The sequence below is a fragment of the Oncorhynchus keta genome, chromosome 18 (genome assembly GCF_023373465.1).
Source record: "Oncorhynchus keta strain PuntledgeMale-10-30-2019 chromosome 18, Oket_V2, whole genome shotgun sequence".
Lineage (NCBI taxonomy): Eukaryota > Metazoa > Chordata > Actinopteri > Salmoniformes > Salmonidae > Oncorhynchus > Oncorhynchus keta.
The window spans coordinates 55754811-55772419 of record NC_068438.1 but is presented as its reverse complement, the minus strand read 5'-3'; the positions used below and the strand labels follow the sequence as shown (position 1 = coordinate 55772419).

The 17609-nt window shown below is 55.4% G+C and overlaps 1 protein-coding gene and 1 long non-coding RNA gene across 3 annotated transcripts in view; both read left to right on the top strand.

Moving 5' to 3' along the window:
- Positions 1–17609, top strand: part of LOC118380965 (rho GTPase-activating protein 42) — a 239068-nt gene that overhangs the window by 146516 nt on the left and 74943 nt on the right. The gene's annotated exons all lie outside the window — the stretch shown is intronic.
- Positions 840–17512, top strand: LOC127908922 (uncharacterized). 2 transcript variants are annotated; one of them, XR_008069052.1, is made up of 4 exons: positions 840–1104; positions 1601–1860; positions 15323–15602; positions 17477–17512. It is a non-coding gene; the product is annotated as an uncharacterized LOC127908922 (long non-coding RNA). The 2 variants fall into 2 exon arrangements; XR_008069053.1 differs by lacking the exons at positions 15323–15602; positions 17477–17512 and adding an exon at positions 7015–7043 and having other exon boundaries at positions 1601–1940.

The following is a 17609-nucleotide window of genomic DNA, read 5'->3' as shown; positions in this document are numbered from 1 at the left end:
TTGAGAGGTGTGTGGGAACTTGGAGAGGTGTGTGAGAGGTGTGTGGAACTTGGAGAGGTGTGTGGCCACTTGGAGAGGTGTGTGGGAACTTGAGAGGTGTGTGAACTGGAGGGTGTGTGGGAACTTGGAGAGGTGTGTGGGAACTTGAGAGGTGTGTGGCCACTTGGAGAGGTGTGTGGGAACTTGGAGAGGTGTGTGGGAACTTGGAGAGGTGTGTGGAACTTGGGGTGTGTGGACTTGGAGGTGTGTGGGAACTTGGAGAGGTGTGTGGCCACTTGGAGAGGTGTGTGGCCAGGTGTGGAACTTGGAGAGGTGTGTGGGAACTTGGAGAGGTGTGTGGCCACTTGGTGGAACTTGAGGTGTGTGGCCACTTGGAGAGGTGTGTGGGAACTTGGAGAGGTGTGTGGGAACTTGGAGAGGTGTGTGGGAACTTGGAGAGGTGTGTGGCCACTTGAGGTGTGTGGCCACTTGGAGAGTGTGTGGAACTTGGAGAGGTGTGTGGGAACTTGGAGAGGTGTGTGGCCACTTGAGAGAGGTGTGTGGCCAGTGTGTGGGAACTTGAGAGGTGTGTGGAACTTGGAGAGGTGTGTGGGAACTTGGAGGTGTGGGAACTTGGAGAGGTGTGTGGCCACTTGGAGAGGTGTGTGGGAACTTGGAGAGGTGTGTGGTGTGTGGAACTTGGAGAGGTGTGTGGCCACTTGGAGAGGTGTGTGAACTTGGAGAGGTGTGTGGCCACTTGGAGGTGTGTGGAACTGGAGGGTGTGGGAACTTGGAGAGGTGTGTGGGAACTGTGGAGAGAGTGTGTGAACTTGGAGTGTGTGTGAAGGTGTGTGGACTTGGAGAGGTGTGTGGCCACTTGGAGAGGTGTGTGGGAACTTGGAGAGGTGTGTGGGAACTTGGAGAGGTGTGTGGGAACTTGGAGAGGTGTGTGGGAACTTGGAGAGGTGTGTGGCCACTTGGAGAGGTGTGTGGCCACTTGGAGAGGTGTGTGGCCACTTGGAGAGGTGTGTGGGAACTTGGAGAGGTGTGTGGGAACTTGGAGAGGTGTGTGGCCACTTGGAGAGGTGTGTGGGAACTTGGAGAGGTGTGTGGGAACTTGGAGAGGTGTGTGGGAACTTGAGAGTGTGTGGGCCACTTGGAGAGGTGTGTGGCCACTTGAGAGAGGTGTGGGAACTTGAGGTGGTGTGGGAACTTGGAGAGGTGTGTGGCCACTTGGAGAGGTGTGTGAACTTGGAGAGGTGTGTGGAACTGGAGAGGTGTGTGGCCAAGGTGTGGAGGTGTGTGGGAACTTGGAGAGGTGTGTGGGAACTTGGAGAGGTGTGTGGGAGAGGTGGAGAGGTGTGTGGGAAGTTGGAGAAGTGTGTGGGAACTTGGAGAGGTGTGTGGCCACTTGGAGGTGTGTGGGAACTTGGAGAGGTGTGTGGCCACTTGGAGAGGTGTGTGGCCACTTGAGAGGTGTGTGGGAACTTGAGAGGGTGTGTGGGAACTTGGAGAGTGTGTGGGAACTTGGAGAGGTGTGTGGCCACTTGGAGAGGTGTGTGGGAAGGTGTGTGACTTGAGGTGTGTGGGAACTTGGAGAGGTGTGTGGGAACTTGGAGAGGTGTGTGGGAACTTGGAGAGGTGTGTGGCCACTTGGAGAGGTGTGTGGGAACTTGGAGAGGTGTGTGGGAACTTGGAGAGGTGTGTGGCCACTTGGAGAGGTGTGTGGGAACTTGGAGAGGTGTGTGGGAACTTGGAGAGGTGTGTGGGAACTTGGAGAGGTGTGTGGGAACTTGGAGAGGTGTGTGGGAACTTGGAGAGGTGTGTGGGAACTTGGAGAGGTGTGTGGCCACTTGGAGAGGTGTGTGGCCACTTGGAGAGGTGTGTGGCCACTTGGAGAGGTGTGTGGGAACTTGGAGAGGTGTGTGGGAACTTGGAGAGGTGTGTGGGAACTTGGAGAGGTGTGTGAGGGTGTGGGAGAGGTGTGGAACTTGAGAGTGTGTGGAACTTGGAGAGGTGTGTGGCCACTTGGAGAGGTGTGTGGAACTTGGAGAGTGTGTGGTGAACTTGGAGAGTGTGTGGCCACTTGGAGAGGTGTGTGGGAACTGTGGAGAGGTGTGTGGCCACTTGGAGAGGTGTGTGGGAACTTGGAGAGGTGTGTGGGAACTTGGAGAGGTGTGTGGGAACTTGGAGAGGTGTGTGGCCAGGTGTGGAGAGGTGTGTGGGAACTTGGAGAGGTGTGTGGCCACTTGGAACCACTTGGAGAGGTGTGTGGCCACTTGGAGAGGTGTGTGGGAACTTGGAGAGGTGTGTGGGAACTTGGAGAGGTGTGTGGGAACTTGGGGAACTTGAGGTGTGTGGGAACTTGGAGAGGTGTGTGGGACTTGGAGAGGTGTGTGGCCACTGTGGAGAGAGTGTGTGGCCACTTGGAGAGGTGTGTGGGAACTTGGAGAGTGTGTGGGAACTTGAGAGGTGTGTGGAACTTGGAGAGTGTGTGGGGAACTTGGAGGTGTGTGGGAACTTGGGTGTGTGGGAACTTGGAGAGGTGTGTGGGAACTTGGAGAGGTGTGTGGGAACTTGGAGAGGTGTGGCCACTGGCCACTGTGGGAACTTGAGAGGTGTGTGGGAACTGGAGGAGGTGTGTGGCCACTTGGAGAGGTGTGTGGAACTTGGAGAGGTGTGTGGGAACTTGGAGAGGTGTGTGGCCACTTGGAGAGGTGTGTGGGAACTTGGAGAGGTGTGTGGAACTTGGAGGTGTGTGGGAACTTGGAGAGGTGTGTGGGAACTTGGAGAGGTGTGTGGCCACTTGGAGAGGTGTGTGGGAACTTGGAGAGGTGTGTGGCCACTTGGAGAGGTGTGTGGGACTTGGAGGTGTGTGGGAACTTGGAGAGGTGTGTGGCCACTTGGAGAGGTGTGTGGGTGTGTGGGAACTTGGAGAGGTGTGTGGGAACTTGGAGAGGTGTGTGGAACTTGGAGAGGTGTGTGGGAACTTGGAGAGGTGTGTGGAACTTGGAGAGGTGTGGGAACTTGGAGAGGTGTGTAGGAACTTGGAGGTGTGTGGCCACTTGGAGAGGTGTGTGGGAACTTGGAGAGGTGTGTGGGTGTGTGGCACTTGGAGAGGTGTGTGGGAACTTGGAGAGGTGTGTGGGAACTTGGAGAGGTGTGTGGGAACTTGAGAGGTGTGTGTGGAGAGGTGTGTGGACTGAGAGGTGTGTGGGAACTTGGAGAGTGTGTGGGAACTTGGAGAGGTGTGTGGTGGAGAGGTGTGTGAACCACTTGGAGAGGTGTGTGGCCACTTGGAGGTGTGTGGGAACTTGGAGAGGTGTGTGGGAACTTGGAGAGGTGTGTGGCCACTTGGAGAGGTGTGTGGAACTTGAGAGTGTGTGGGAACTTGGAGAGGTGTGTGGCCAGAGGTGTGTGGGAACTTGGAGAGGTGTGTGGCCACTTGGAGAGGTGTGTGGCCACCTGGAGGTGTGTGGGACTTGGAGAGGTGTGTGGGGAACTTGGAGAGGTGTGTGGCCACTTGAGAGGTGTGTGGGAACTTGGAGAGGTGTGTGGGAACTTGGAGGTGTGTAGAACTGGAGAGGTGTGTGGAACTTGGAGGGTGTGTGGGAACTTGAGAGGTGTGTGGCCAACTTGGAGAGGTGTGTGGAGAGGGTGTGTGGAACCACTTGAGAGGTGTGTGGAACTTGAGAGGTGTGTGGAACTTGAGAGGTGTGTGGGAACTTGGAGAGGTGTGTGGAACTGGAGAGGTGTGTGTGGAACTTGGAGAGGTGTGTGGCCACTTGGAGAGGTGTGTGGAACTTGAGAGGTGTGTGAACTGGAGGTGTGTGGGACTTGGAGAGGTGTGTGGCCACTTGGAGAGGTGTGTGGGAACTTGGAGAGGTGTGTGGAACTTGGAGAGTGTGTGGAACTTGGAGAGGTGTGTGGGAACTTGGAGAGGTGTGTGGGAACTTGGAGAGGTGTGTGGGAACTTGAGAGGTGTGTGGAACTGAGAGGTGTGTGGTGTGTGGCACACTGAGAGGTGTGTGGAACTTGAGAGGTGTGTGGAACTTGGAGGTGTGTGGAACTTGGAGAGGTGTGTGGGAACTTGGAGAGGTGTGTGGGAACTTGGAGAGGTGTGTGGAACTGGAGAGTGTGTGGGCACTTGGAGAGGTGTGGGAACTTGGAGAGTGTGTGGAACTGAGAGAGGAAGGTGTTGCCACTGGAGAGGTGTGTGGGAACTGTGAGAGGTGTGTGGGAACTGAGAGTGTGTGGGAACACCTGAGAGGTGTGGCCACTTGGAGGTGTGTGGAACTTGGAGAGGTGTGTGGGAACTTGGAGGTGTGTGGGAACTTGAGAGGTGTGTGAACTTGGAGAGGTGTGTGGGAACTGGAGGTGTGTGGGAACTTGGAGAGGTGTGGGAACTTGGAGAGAGTGTGTGGCCACTTGAGAGGTGTGTGGGAACTTGGAGAGGTGTGTGGAACTTGTGTGAAGGAGGTGTGTGGAACTTGGAGAGGTGTGTGGAACTGAGAGGTGGAGAACTTGAGTGTGCCACCTGGAGAGGTGTGTGGAACCTGGAGAGGTGTGTGGGAACTTGGAGAGGTGTGTGGGTGTGTGGCCACTTGAGAGGTGTGTGGCCACTTGGAGAGGTGTGTGGCCACTTGAGAGGTGTGTGGGAACTTGGAGGTGTGTGGAACTTGAGAGGTGTGGCCACTTGGAGAGGTGTGTGGGAACACTTGAGAGGTGTGTGGAACTTGGAGAGGTGTGTGGGAACCTGGAGAGGTGTGTGGCCACTTGGAGAGGTGTGTGGGAACTTGGAGAGGTGTGTGGAAGAGGTGTGGGACCTGGAGAGGTGTGTGGAACTTGGAGAGGTGTGTGGGAACTTGGAGAGGTGTGGGGAACTTGGAGAGGTGTGTGGGAACTTGAGAGGTGTGGGAACTTGGAGAGGTGTGTGGCCACTTGGAGAGGTGTGTGGGAACTTGAGAGGTGTGAACTTGAGAGGTGTGTGGCCACTTGGAGAGTGTGTGGGAACTTGAGAGGTGTGTGGAACTTGGAGAGGTGTGTGGAACTTGGAGAGGTGTGTGGGAACTTGGAGAGGTGTGTGGCCACTTGGAGAGGTGTGTGGGAACTTGGAGAGGTGTGTGGAACTTGGAGAGGTGTGTGGCCACTTGGAGAGGTGTGTGGGAACTTGGAGAGTGTGTGGGAACTTGGAGAGGTGTGTGGAACTTGGAGAGTGTGTGGGAACACTTGGAGAGGTGTGTGGAACTTGGAGAGGTGTGTGGCCACTTGGAGAGGTGTGTGGAACTTGGAGAGGTGTGTGGGAACTTGGAGAGGTGTGTGGAACTTGGAGAGAGTGTGTGGAACTTGGAGAGGTGTGTGGGAACTTGGAGAGGTGTGTGGGAGGCAACTTGGAGAGGTGTGTGGGAACTTGGAGAGGTGTGTGGGAACTGAGGTGTGTGGAACTTGGAGAGGTGTGTGGAACTGAGAGGTGTGTGGGAACTTGAGAGGTGTGTGGGAACTGGAGAGGTGTGTGGGAACTTGGAGAGGTGTGTGGGTGTGGGACTTGAGAGGTGTGTGGGAACTTGGAGAGGTGTGTGGGAACTTGGAGAGGTGTGTGGCCACTTGGAGAGGTGTGTGGGAACTTGGAGGTGTGTGGCCACTTGGAGAGGTGTGTGGGAACTGGAGAGGTGTGTGGGAACTTGGAGGTGTGGAACTTGAGAGTGTGTGGGAACTTGGAGAGGTGTGTGGAACTTGGAGAGGTGTGTGGCCACTTGGAGAGGTGTGTGGAGAGGTGTGTGGCCACTGAGAGGTGTGTGGGAACTTGGAGAGGTGTGTGGGAACTTGGAGAGGTGTGTGGGACTTGGAGAGGTGTGGGGTGTAACTTGGAGAGAGGTGTGTGGCCACTTGGAGAGGTGTGTGGCCACTTGAGAGGTGTGTGGAACTTGGAGAGGTGTGTGGCCACTTGAGAGGTGTGGAACTTGAGAGGTGTGTGGAACTTGGAGAGGTGTGTGGGAGGTGTGTGAACTTGAGGTGTGTGGGAACTTGAGAGAGGTGTGTGGAACTTGGAGAGGTGTGTGGGAACTTGAGAGGTGTGTGGAACTTGGAGAGGTGTGTGGGAACTTGAGAGGTGTGTGGAACTGGAGAGGTGTGGCCACTTGGAGAGGTGTGTGGGAACTTGGAGAGGTGTGTGTGTGTGGACTTGGAGAGGTGTGTGGGAACTTGGAGAGGTGTGTGGAACTTGGAGAGGTGTGTGTGGAACTTGAGAGGTGTGTGGGAACTTGGAGAGGTGTGTGGCCACTTGGAGAGGTGTGTGGGAACTTGGAGAGTGTGTGTGGGAACTTGGAGAGGTGTGTGGCCACTTGGAGAGGTGTGTGGGAGAGGTGTGTGGGAACTTGGAGAGGTGTGTGGGAACTTGGAGAGGTGTGTGGGAACTTGAGAGGTGTGTGGGAACTTGGAGAGGTGTGTGGGAACTTGAGAGGTGTGTGGGTACTTGAGAGTGTGTGGAACTTGGAGAGGTGTGTGGGACTTGGAGGTGTGTGGGAACTTGGAGAGAGGTGTGAGGTGTGTGGCACTTGGAGAGGTGTGTGGAACTTGGAGAGTGTGTGGAACTTGAGAGGTGTGTGGCCACTTGAGAGGTGTGTGGGAACTTGGAGAGGTGTGTGGGAACTGGAGAGGTGTGTGAACTTGGAGAGGTGTGTGGAACTTGGAGAGGTGTGTGTGGGAACTTGGAGAGGTGTGTGGACTGAGAGTGTGGGAACTTGGAGAGGTGTGTGGAACTGAGAGGTGTGTGGGAACTTGGAGAGGTGTGTGGCCACTTGGAGGTGTGTGGGAACTTGGAGAGGTGTGTGAGAACTTGGAAGGGTGTGTGGAACTTGGAGAGTGTGGAACTTGGAGAGGTGTGTGGGACTTGGAGAGGTGTGTGGCCACTTGAGAGGTGTGTGGGAACTGGAGAGGTGTGTGTGGGAACTGGAGAGTGTGTGTGGAACTTGGAGAGGTGTGTGGAACTTGGAGAGGTGTGTGGGAACTTGGAGAGGTGTGTGGGAACTTGGAGAGGTGTGTGGCCACTTGGAGAGGTGTGTGGGAACTTGGAGAGGTGTGTGGAACTGAGAGGTGTGTGGCCACTGGCCACTGGAGAGGTGTGTGGGAACTTGGAGAGGTGTGTGGAACTTGAGAGGTGTGTGGAACTTGAGAGGTGTGTGGCCACTTGAGAGGTGTGTGGCCACTTGAGAGGTGTGTGGGAACTTGGAGAGGTGTGTGGGAACTTGAGAGGTGTGTGGAACTTGGAGAGGTGTGTGGCCACTGGAGAGGTGTGTGGAACTTGGAGAGGTGTGTGGGAACTTGGAGAGGTGTGTGGGAACTTGGAGAGGTGTGTGGAACTTGGAGAGGTGTGAACTGAGAGGTGTGCCACTTGAGAGGTGTGTGGAACTTGAGAGGTGTGTGGGAACTTGGAGGTGTGTGAGGTGTGTGGAACTTGAGAGGTGTGTGGAACTTGGAGGTGTGTGTGTGGCCACTTGGAGAGGTGTGTGGGAACTTGGAGGTGTGTGGGAACTTGAGAGGTGTGTGGAACTTGGAGAGGTGTGTGGAAAGAGAGTTGGAGAGGTGTGTGGAACTTGGAGAGGTGTGTGGAACTGGAGAGTGTGTGGCCACTTGGAGAGGTGTGTGGTAGCCACTTGGAGAGGTGGTGGGAACTTGGAGAGTGTGTGGAACTGTGAGAGAGTGTGTGGGACTTGGAGAGGTGTGTTGGAGAGGTGTGTGGGAACTTGGAGAGGTGTGTGGCCACTGTGGAGAGGTGTGTGGCCACTTGGAGAGGTGTGTGGGAACTTGGAGAGGTGTGTGGGAACTTGAGAGGGTGTGTGGCCACTTGGAGAGGTGTGTGGAACACTTGGAGAGGTGTGTGGAACTTGGAGAGGTGTGTGGGAACTTGAGAGGTGTGTGGGAACTTGAGGGTGTGTGGGAACTTGAGAGGTGTGTGGAACTTGGAGAGGTGTGTGGCCACTTGGAGAGGTGTGTGGGAACTTGAGAGGTGTGTGGCCACTTGGAGAGGTGTGTGGCCTGGAGAGGTGTGTGGGAACTTGGAGAGGTGTGGGACTTGGAGGTGTGTGGCCACTTGAGAGGTGTGTGGGAACTTGGAGAGGTGTGTGGGAACTTGGAGAGGTGTGTGGAAACTGTGAGAGGTGTGTGGGAACTTGAGAGGTGTGTGTGGAACTGAGGTGTGTGGGCACTTGGAGAGGTGTGGAACTTGAGGTGTGTGGAACTTGGAGAGGTGTGTGGAACTTGAGAGGTGTGTGGCCACTTGAGAGGTGTGTGGGAACTGGAGAGGTGTGTGGAACTTGAGAGGTGTGTGAACTTGGAGTGTGTGGTGTGTGTGGGAACTTGGAGAGGTGTGTGGGAACTTGAGAGGTGTGTGGAACTTGAGAGTGTGTGGAACTTGGAGGTGTGTGGCCACTTGAGAGGTGTGTGGGACTTGGAGAGGTGTGTGGGAACTTGGAGAGGTGTGGGAACTTGGAGAGGTGTGTGGAACTTGGAGGTGTGGTGTGTGTGGGAACTTGAGAGGTGTGTGGGAACTTGGAGAGGTGTGTGGAACTTGGAGAGGTGTGTGGGAACTGGAGAGGTGTGTGGAACTTGGAGAGGTGTGTGGGAACTTGAGAGGTGTGTGGAACTTGAGAGGTGTGTGGGAACTTGAGAGGTGTGTGGCCCACTTGGAGAGGTGTGGGAACTGTGTGGAGAGGTGGTGGAACTTGGAGAGGTGTGTGGCCACTTGAGAGGTGTGTGGGAACTTGAGAGGTGTGTGGAACTTGAGAGGTGTGTGGAACTTGGAGGTGTGTGGAACTTGGAGAGGTGTGTGGAACTTGGAGAGGTGTGTGGCCACTTGAGAGGTGTGTGGGAACTTGGAGGTGTGTGGCCACTGAGGTGTGTGGGAACTTGAGAGGTGTGTGGAACCAGAGGTGTGTGGAACTTGAGAGAGGTGTGTGGAACTTGAGAGGTGTGTGGGAACTGAGAGGTGTGTGGAACTTGGAGAGGTGTGTGGGAACTTGAGAGGTGTGTGGAACTTGGAGAGTGTGTGGGACTTGGAGGTGTGTGGGAACTTGAGAGGTGTGTGGAACTTGAGAGTGTGTGGGAACTGTGGAGAGAGTGTGTGTGAACTTGGAGAGGTGTGTGGGAACTGGAGAGGTGTGGCCACTTGAGAGGTGTGTGGGAACTTGAGAGGTGTGTGGGAACTTGGAGAGGTGTGTGGAACTTGGAGAGGTGTGGAACTTGGAGAGGTGTGTGGAACTTGGAGAGGTGTGTGAGAGGTGTGTGGCCACTTGGAGAGGTGTGTGGAACTTGGAGAGGTGTGTGGAACTTGGAGAGGTGTGTGGAACTTGGAGAGGTGTGTGGCCACTGGAGAGGTGTGTGGCCACTGAGAGGTGTGTGGGAACTTGAGAGGTGTGGGAACTGGAGTGTGTGACTTGGAGAGGTGTGTGGAACTTGGAGAGGTGTGTGGAACTTGAGAGGGTGTGGGAACTGGAGAGAGGTGTGTGGAACTTGAGAGGTGTGTGGGAACTGGAGAGGTGTGTGGGAACTTGGAGAGGTGTGTGGGAACTTGGAGGTGTGTGGAGAGAGTGTGTGGCCACTTGGAGAGGTGTGTGGCCACTTGGAGAGGTGTGTGGAACTTGAGAGAGTGTGTGGAACCACTTGGAGGTGTGGGGAGAGGTGTGTGGCCACTTGGAGAGGTGTGTGGGAACTGAGGGTGTGTGGAACTGGAGAGGTGTGTGGAACTTGGAGAGGTGTGTGGGAACTTGGAGAGGTGTGTGGGAACTTGGAGAGGTGTGTGGCCACTTGGAGAGGTGTGTGGAACTGGAGAGGTGTGAGAGGTGTGTGGCCACTTGGAGAGGTGTGTGGGAACTTGAGAGAGGTGTGTGGGAACTGTGGAGAGAGGTGTGGGAACTGGAGGTGTGTGTGAACTTGGAGAGGTGTGTGGAACACTTGGAGAGGTGTGTGGAACTTGGAGAGTGTGTGGGAACTTGAGAGGTGTGTGGCCACTTGGAGAGGTGTGAACTTGGAGAGGTGTGTGGAACTTGGAGAGTGTGTGGGAACTTGGAGAGGTGTAAACCTGTGTGTGGGAACTGGAGAGGTGTGGGAACTTGGAGAGGTGTGTGGCCACTTGGAGAGGTGTGTGGCCACTGAGAGGTGTGTGTGGAACTTGGAGAGGTGTGGGGAACTTGGAGAGGTGTGTGGAACTTGGAGTGTGTGGCCAGAGGTGTGTGGAACTTGGAGAGGTGTGTGAACTTGGAGAGGTGTGTGGGACACTTGGAGAGGTGTGTGGGAACTTGGAGAGGTGTGTGGGAACTTGGAGAGGTGTGTGGAACTTGGAGAGGTGTGTGAGAACTTGGAGAGTGTGTGGCCACTTGGAGGTGGTGGTGGGAACTTGGAGAGGTGTGTGGGACTTGGAGGTGTGTGTGGGAACTTGGAGAGGTGTGTGGGAACTTGAGAGGTGTGTGGAACTTGGAGAGGTGTGTGGGAACTTGGAGAGTGGTGGGAACTGTGGGAACTTGAGAGGTGTGTGGCCACTTGAGAGGTGTGTGGAACTTGGAGGTGTGTGGCCACTTGGAGAGTGTGTGGCGTGTGGAACTTGGAGAGGTGTGTGGGAACTTGAGAGGTGTGTGGACTTGGAGAGGTGTGTGGAACTTGAGAACTGGAGAGTGTGTGGCCACTTGGAGAGGTGTGTGGGAACTTGGAGAGGTGTGTGGGAACTTGGAGAGTGTGTGTGGAACTTGGAGGTGTGTGGAACTTGGAGGTGTGTGGGACTTGGAGAGGTGTGTGGGAACTTGGAGGTGTGTGGCCACTTGGAGAGGTGTGGGAACTTGAGAGGTGTGTGGGAACTTGGAGAGGTGTGTGGCCACTTGTGTGTGGGAACTTGGAGAGGTGTGTGGGAACTTGGAGAGTGTGTGGGAACTGGAGAGGTGTGTGGGAACTTGGAGAGGTGTGTGGGAACTTGAGAGGTGTGTGGGAACTTGAGAGGTGTGTGGGAACTTGAGAGGTGTGTGGAACTTGGAGAGGTGTGTGGAACTTGGAGAGGTGTGTGGCCACTTGAGAGTGTGTGGAACTTGGAGAGGTGTGTGGAACTTGGAGAGGTGTGTGGAGAACTTGGAGAGGTGTGTGGGAACTTGGAGAGGTGTGTGGGAACTGGAGGTGTGTGGAACTTGAGAGGTGTGTGGCCACTTGGAGAGGTGTGTGGGAACTTGGAGAGGTGTGTGCCACTTGGAGAGGTGTGTGGAACTTGGAGAAGTGTGTGGTGAACTTGGAGAGGTGTGTGGCCACTTGGAGAGGTGTGTGGGAACTTGAGAAGTGTGTGGGAACTTGGAGAGGTGTGTGGCCACTTGGAGAGGTGTGTGGAACTTGGAGGTGTGTGGCCACTTGAGAGGTGTGTGGAACTTGGAGAGTGTGTGGGCCACTTGGAGAGGTGTGTGGGAACTTGAGGAAGTGTGTGGGAACTTGGAGAGGTGTGTGGAACTTGGAGAGGTGTGTGGGAGACTTGGAGAGGTGTGTGGGAACTTGGAGAGGTGTGTGGCCACTTGGAGAGGTGTGTGGCCACTTGGAGAGGTGTGGGGAACTTGGAGAGGTGTGTGGACTTGAGAGGTGTGTGGCCACTTGGAGAGGTGTGTGGGAACTTGGAGAGGTGTGTGGAACTTGGAGAGGTGTGTGGAACTTGAGAGGTGTGTGGGAACTTGGAGAGGTGTGGGAACTTGGAGAGGTGTGTGGGAACTTGAGAGGTGTGTGGAACTTGGAGAGGTGTGGGAACTTGAGAGGTGTGTGGCCACTTGAGAGGTGTGTGGCCACTTGGAGGGTGTGTGGGAACTTGGAGAGGTGTGTGGAACTTGGAGAGGTGTGTGAACTTGGAGAGGTGTGTGTGAACTTGGAGAGAGGTGTGTGGCCACTTGGAGGTGTGTGGCCACTTGGAGAGGCGTGTGGGAACTTGGAGAGGTGTGGTGTGTGGAACTTGGAGAGGTGTGGGAACTTGGAGGTGTGTGGCCACTTGGAGAGGTGTGTGGCCACTTGAGAGGTGTGTGGGAACTTGGAGAGGTGTGTGGGAACTTGAGAGAGGTGTGTGGCCACTTGGAGAGGTGTGTGGGAACTTGGAGAGGTGTGTGGCCACTGTGAGAGGTGTGTGGCCACTTGGAGAGGTGTGTGGAACTTGGAGAGGTGTGTGGAACTTGGAGAGGTGTGTGGCCAGAGAGTGTTGGAGAGGAGTGTGGGAACTTGAGAGGTGTGGAACTTGAGGTGTGTGGCCACTTGAGAGGTGTGTGGGAACTTGGAGAGGTGTGTGGGAACTTGAGAGGTGTGTGGGAACTTGAGAGGTGTGTGGAACTTGGAGGGTGTGTGGCCACTTGGAGAGGTGTGTGGCCACTTGGAGAGGTGTGTGGAACTTGGAGAGGTGTGTGGGAACTTGGAGAGGTGTGTGGGAACTTGGAGAGTGGGAACTTGTGTGTGGGACTTGAGAGGTGTGTGGGAACTTGGAGAGGTGTGTGGAACTTGGAGAGGTGTGTGGGAACTTGGAGAGGTGTGTGAACACTTGAGAGGTGTGTGGCCACTTGGAGAGGCGTGTGGGAACTTGAGAGGTGTGTGGAACTTGAGAGAGGTGTGTGGGAACTTGAGAGGTGTGTGGCCACTTGGAGAGGTGTGTGGAACTTGGAGAGGTGTGGAGAGAGGTGTGTGGAACTTGGAGAGGTGTGTGGGAACTTGAGAGGTGTGTGGGAACTTGGAGAGGTGTGTGGGAACTTGGAGAGGTGTGTGGGAACTGGAGAGGTGTGAACTTGAGAGGTGTGTGGCCACTTGAGAGGTGTGTGGAACTTGAGAGGTGTGTGGCCACTTGGAGAGGTGTGTGGGAACTTGGAGAGGTGTGTGGGAACTTGAGAGAGGTGTGTGGAACTTGGAGAGGTGTGTGGGAACTTGAGAGGTGTGTGGAACTTGGAGAGGTGTGTGGCCACTGTGGGCCACTTGAGGGTGTGTGGGAACTTGGAGAGGTGTGTGGGAACTGGAGGTGTGTGGGAACTGGAGAGGTGTGTGGCCACTTGGAGAGGTGTGTGGGAACTTGGAGAGGTGTGTGGGAACTTGGAGGTGTGTGGTGTGTACCTGGAGAGGTGTGTGGAACTTGGAGAGAGTGTGTGGGAACTTGAGAGGTGTGTGGCCACTTGGAGAGGTGTGTGGGAACTTGGAGAGTGTGTGGGAACTTGAGAGGTGTGTGGGAGAGGTGTGTGGCCACTTGAGAGGTGTGTGGGAACTTGGAGAGGTGTGTGGGAACTTGGAGAGGTGTGTGGGAACTTGGAGAGGTGTGTGAACTTGGAGAGGTGTGTGGCCACTTGAGGTGTGTGGCCACTGGAGGTGTGTGAACTTGAGAGGTGTGTGGGAACTTGGAGAGGTGTGTGGAACTTGGAGAGGTGTGTGGCCACTTGGAGAGGTGTGTGGCCACTTGGAGAGAGGTGTGTGGCCACTTGGAGAGGTGTGTGGGAACTTGGAGAGGTGTGTGGCCAACTTGGAGAGGTGTGTGGGAACTTGGAGAGGTGTGTGGAACTTGGAGGGTGTGTGGGAACTTGGAGGTGTGTGTGTGCCACTTGGAGAGGTGTGTGGCCACTTGAGAGGTGTGTGGCCACTTGGAGAGGTGTGTGGCCACTTGGAGAGGTGTGTGGGAACTTGAGAGGTGTGTGGGAACTTGGAGAGGTGTGTGGCCACTTGAGAGGTGTGTGGGAACTTGGAGAGGTGTGTGGAACTTGGAGAGGTGTGTGGGAACTTGGAGAGGTGTGTGGGAACTTGGAGAGGTGTGTGGGAACTTGGAGAGGTGTGTGGCCACTTGAGAGGTGTGTGGCCACTTGGAGAGGTGTGTGGGAACTTGAGAGGTGTGTGAGAGGTGTGGGAACTTGGAGAGTGTGTGGAACTTGGAGAGGTGTGTGGCCACTTGGAGAGGTGTGTGGGAACTTGAGAGGTGTGTGGAACTTGGAGAGGTGTGTGGCCACTGTGGAGAGGTGTGTGGGAACTTGGAGAGGTGTGTGGGAACTTGGAGAGGTGTGTGGCCACTTGGAGAAGTGTGTGGGAACTTGGAGAGGTGTGTGGAACTTGGAGAAGAGTGTGTGTGGGAACTTGGTGTGTGGGAACTTGGAGAGGTGTGTGGAACTTGGAGAGGTATGTGGGAACTTGGAGAGGTGTGTGGAACTTGGAGAGGTGTGTGGCCACTTGGAGAGGTGTGTGGCCACTTGGAGAGGTGTGTGGCCACTTGGAGAGGTGTGTGGGAACTTGGAGAGGTGTGTGGAACTTGGAGAGGTGTGTGGGAACTTGGAGAGGTGTGTGGCCACTTGGAGAGGTGTGTGGCCACTTGGAGAGGTGTGTGGAACTTGGAGAGGTGTGGGAACTTGAGAGGTGTGTGGAACTTGGAGAGGTGTGTGGGAACTTGGAGAGGTGTGTGGCCACTTGGAGAGGTGTGGAGAGGTGTGTGGCCAGAAACTTGGAGAGGTGTGTGGGAACTTGAGAGGTGTGTGTGGAACTTGGAGGTGTGTGGAACTTGAGAGGTGTGTGGGAACTTGGAGAGGTGTGTGGCCACTTGGAGAGGTGTGTGGGAACTTGGAGAGGTGTGTGGCCACTTGGAGAGGTGTGTGGCCACTTGGAGAGGTGTGTGGCCACTTGGAGAGGTGTGTGGGAACTTGGAGAGGTGTGTGGAACTTGGAGAGGTGTGTGAACTTGGAGAGGTGTGTGGCCACTTGGAGAGGTGTGTGGAACTGTGGAGGTGTGTGTGGAACTTGGAGAGGTGTGTGGAACCTGGAGGTGTGTGGGAACTTGGGAGGAGAGGTGTGTGGGAACTTGAGGTGTGTGGGGAACTTGAGAGGTGTGTGGGAACTTGGAGGTGTGTGTGGAGAGGTGTGGGGAACTTGGAGAGTGTGTGGGAACTTGGAGAGGTGTGGGAACTGTGGAGAGGTGTGTGGGAACTTGGAGAGGTGTGTGGCCACTTGGAGAGGTGTGTGGCCACTTGGAGAGGTGTGTGGGAACTTGGAGAGTGTGTGGAACTGGAGAGGTGTGGAACCACTTGGAGAGGTGTGTGGGAACTTGGAGAGGTGTGTGGGAACTTGGAGAGGTGTGTGGAACTTGGAGAGGTGTGTGGGAACTGTGGGAACTTGAGAGGTGTGTGGGAACTTGGAGAGGTGTGTGGCCACTGGAGAGGTGTGTGGGAACTTGGAGAGGTGTGTGGGAACTTGGAGAGGTGTGTGGGAACTTGAGAGGTGTGTGGAACTTGGAGAGGTGTGTGGAACTTGGAGAGGTGTGTGGGAACTTGGAGAGGTGTGTGGAACTTGAGAGGTGTGTGGCCACTTGGAGAGGTGTGTGGCCACTTGGAGAGGTGTGTGGGAACTTGGAGAGGTGTGTGGGAACTTGGAGAGGTGTGTGGGAACTTGGAGAGGTGTGTGGGAACTTGGAGAGGTGTGTGGGAACTTGGAGAGGTGTGTGGCCACTTGGAGAGGTGTGTGGGAACTTGGAGAGGTGTGTGGGAACTTGGAGAGGTGTGTGGGAACTTGGAGAGGTGTGTGGGAACTTGGAGAGGTGTGTGGGAACTTGGAGAGGTGTGTGGCCACTTGGAGAGGTGTGTGGCCACTTGGAGAGGTGTGTGGGAACTTGGAGAGGTGTGTGGCCACTTGGAGAGGTGTGTGGAACTGTGTGTGGAACTTGGAGAGGTGTGTGGAACTTGGAGAGGTGTGTGGGAACTTGGAGAGGTGTGGCCACTGGAGAGGTGTGTGAACTTGAGAGGTGTGTGGCCAGAGGTGTGTGGAACTTGAGGTGTGTGGGAACTTGGAGAGGTGTGTGGGAACTGGAGAGGTGTGTGGGAACTTGAGAGGTGTGTGGGAACTTGAGAGGTGTGTGGGAACTTGGAGAGGTGTGTGGAACTTGGAGAGGTGTGTGGGAACTTGGAGAGGTGTGTGGGAACTTGGAGAGGTGTGTGGGAACTTGGAGAGGTGTGTGGCCACTTGGAGAGGTGTGTGGCCACTTGGAGAGGTGTGTGGAACCACTGGAGGTGTGGGCCACTTGGAGGGTGTGTGGGAACTTGGAGAGTGTGTGGGAACTTGGAGAGTGTGTGGCCACTTGGAGAGGTGTGTGGGAACTTGGAGAGTGTGTGGGAACTTGGAGAGGTGTGTGGCCACTTGGAGAGGTGTGTGTGGGAACTTGGAGAAATGTGTGGAACTTGGAGAGGTGTGTGGCCACTTGGAGGTGTGAAGTGTGTGGGAACTTGGAGAAGTGTGTGGAGGTGTGTGGCTTGGAGAGGTGTGTGGGAACTTGGAGAGGTGTGTGGGAACTTGGAGAGGTGTGTGGGAACTTGGAGAGGTGTGTGGGAACTTGGAGAGGTGTGTGGCCACTTGGAGAAATGTGGGAACTTGGAGAGGTGTGTGGAACACTTGGAGGTGTGGCCACGTGTTGGAACTTGGAGAGGTGTGTGGAACTTGGAGAGGTGTGTGGGAACTTGAGAGGTGTGTGGGAACTTGGAGAGGTGTGTGGCCACTTGGAGAGGTGTGTGGCCACTGGAGGGTGTGTGGCCACTTGGAGAGGTGTGTGGGAACTTGGAGAGGTGTGTGGAACTTGGAGAGGTGTGTGGGAACTTGAGAGGTGTGGAACTTGTGTGTGGGAACTTGGAGAGGTGTGTGGGAACTTGGAGAGTGTGTGGGAACTTGGAGAGGTGTGTGGGAACCTGGAGGTGTGTGAACTTGGAGAGGTGTGTGGGAACTTGGAGAGGTGTGTGGAACTTGGAGAGGTGTGGGAACTTGGAGAGGTGTGTGGCCACTTGGAGAGGTGTGTGGAACTTGGAGAGGTGTGTGGCCACTTGGAGAGGTGTGGGGAACTTGGAGGTGTGTGGGAACTTGAGAGGTGTGTGGCCACTGGAGAGGTGTGGGCCACTTGAGAGGTGTGTGGGAACTTGGAGAGGTGTGTGGGACTTGAGAGGTGTGTGGCCACTTGGAGAGGTGTGGGACTTGGAGAGGTGTGGGACCACTGGAGGTGTGGAACTTGGAGAGGTGTGGAGGTGTGTGGGAACTTGGAGAGGTGTGTGGCCACTTGGAGAGGTGTGTGGCCACTTGAGAGGTGTGTGGCCACTTGGAGGAGGTGTGTGGCCACTTGGAGAGGTGTGTGGGAACTTGGAGAGGTGTGGGAACTGGAGAGGTGTGTGGGAACTTGGAGGTGTGGAACTTGGAGAGTGTGTGGGAACTTGAGAGGTGTGTGGGAACTTGGAGAGGTGTGTGGAACTTGGAGAGGTGTGTGGGAACTTGGAGAGGTGTGTGGGAACTTGGAGAGAGTGTGTGGGAACTTGGAGAGGTGTGTGGCCACTTGGAGAGGTGTGTGGGAACTTGGAGAGGTGTGTGGAACTGTGGAGAGGTGTGTGGCCACTTGAGAGGTGTGTGGCCACTTGGAGAGTGTGTGGGACTTGGAGAGGTGTGTGGGAACTTGAGAGGTGTGTGGCCACTTGGAGAGGTGTGTGGCCACTTGGAGAGGTGTGTGGGAACTTGGAGAGGTGTGTGGGAACTTGGAGAGGTGTGTGGAACTTGGAGAGGTGTGTGGGAACTTGGAGAGGTGTGTGGCCACTTGAGAGGTGTGTGGGAACTTGGAGAGGTGTGTGGGAACTTGAGAGGTGTGTGGCCACTTGG